Genomic DNA, 2159 nt, shown 5'->3' with positions numbered 1-2159 from the left:
TCTATAGACAGTAACCTGATTAATAATTCCCTAGAGGCATAGCAAGGGAGGATAGAGGGAAATTGGGAGCTAACACAGAGTCAGAAAAGAAATGTTCTGAAATTGTAGTGCTGATTGCACAACTTTCTTAATGTGATTAAATGATTAAATTGTATGATAGGTGAAGTATGCCGATAGAACTATTAAAAAAAAAGAGCCATATAAAGCCATTTCTCTATTTTTTAAACTGAATTTTAAAAAGTAAACCAGCAAATATGTATCTGGTGCATAATTATTTAAAATTTATACTGAATTTATACTGAATACTCTTTGCTGAACCAATCACAGATATGGGCAAGATATTTTGAAGAAGCACTATAGGCAAAGGCATGGAATAAAATGAGTGAATTTTTCTGAAAGAGGGTTGTATTCCAAAAGACTGTTAGATAGAACACACGTAGGAAGACAAATGCCACACATATTCCTGGAAAATAGTGAACACATTGCTAATAGGGTAGAGATATTTATGAGAAAGAGCAAATATCAAAGCTGTCTACCAGAATGAAGGAGCCCTGTTGCCCTAGTGAGCTATGCATTTGGCGATAGTCCTCAAGGTCAGCAGTTCAAGCCTACTCAGGAGAGTAGCACAAGGCTTTCTGCTCTCAAAGTTACATAGCCTCAGAACCCCCAGAAGCAGTTCTACCCTATCCTATAGGGTCACTGCCATAAATCGGAATTGATTCACTGTCAGTGTGTTTTTCTTAGTGCTGAGACAGTTGGAAATTTGGGGCGTTCAACAGCAGAACTGCTTAAATTGTTATGGATTTTGTCAATGGAAGAAACATGAATAAAGTCAAGGAGACAAATAAGCTTTATTTTATATTGGAATATTTAATGTTTAATTATTTTCATGGACCATGGAATAGATAAGATAACAAAGGAAAATCTACTTACAGAAATTCATTTGCATTCAGAACAATAGCTTTATTGTATTGTATCTCTCAGTAAGGTAAAATCAATGTAAAGATAGTAGATTGTAAAAAAGATTTTCAGTGGCCGACTATTGTTTGAATTCATTTGTGAGACTATTTCAGAGATTTATATTCTTTGAAAGGAGTTCAGCACAAACAGAATAATTATCTCATTTCTGTTTTGAAAACTAATTTCATTTTATAAGAATAACAGCATTAGAAATGTAAATGAAGGGAAAAAATGAAATGGTTCTGTCAAAGGAAAACAGTTTCCTGCTGTTAATTAAGTGCTTTGATAAACTTGTAGATATATAAAAGTGATGTATATTGATCTCCATTATCATGACTATAATCATATCATTAAAAACTACTATATGGATTTAAAATTTTTCTTTTGATGAATGCTTTGAAATTAGAGGCACAGTTATTTTCCCTATAAATATTGACCTGTTCATATAAATATGGCTGTAAAACAAACAGACAAAAAAAAGAAAAAGCACAACCCTTACTGTTCATCCTTCTCTTGCTTGAAATGAATAACTCTGAATGATGCGTGCATGTGTGTGTGCATGTATGTGTGCATGTGTGTGTGTGCATGTGTGCAGAGGTGTGTATAGAAGTGTGTTAGAGGCGCTACTTGAATTCATTTCTTTACACATTTGGAAGTTACTTCTTTTCAAAACCTCAATTATATGCTTTTAGGATAATTTTAGTCATTTCAATTTATCTAAAAATCTGGCAAGATTATTTACAACTTTCAGACCTGACAAGCTTGTTATTAATTTACTTACCCATTTATTCCAAGTGTACCTTTTTTAGTCTCATGAGTCTAGCATTGTAAATGACAGAAGTACAGCAATAAATAAAACAACCAAAATGTTTGTTTTGTGTGCAGTTAATTTTTCTCATTTTAGCCCATCGTACAATATCATTGAGCTGTCTTTCCTCAGCCGTGGTTCTTCACAGATTGGACATCCTGGGATTTGGTGCTGTAGAGAAATTTGGGGTTTAATATGAGTGCATTGGATAAAAAACTTGCAGAGTAAAAATGTAGTACCAGCAACAACATCAAGCCACTGACAAAGAACAAATTGTTGCTGTTTTGTTGTACATTGTTGCTTGGTTTTGCTCTGTCTTGTTTTTGTGCATGTTGTTGTCTCGGCAGGTCTGTCTGGATAGGACAGGCTGGATGAACAATCTGGAGGAGAA

The sequence above is a fragment of the Echinops telfairi genome, unplaced genomic scaffold (assembly GCF_000313985.2).
Source record: "Echinops telfairi isolate 266 unplaced genomic scaffold, ASM31398v2 ScPeMD7_7469;HRSCAF=8507_1, whole genome shotgun sequence".
Classification (NCBI taxonomy): Eukaryota; Metazoa; Chordata; class Mammalia; order Afrosoricida; family Tenrecidae; genus Echinops; species Echinops telfairi.
This window is presented reverse-complemented; position numbering follows the sequence as displayed.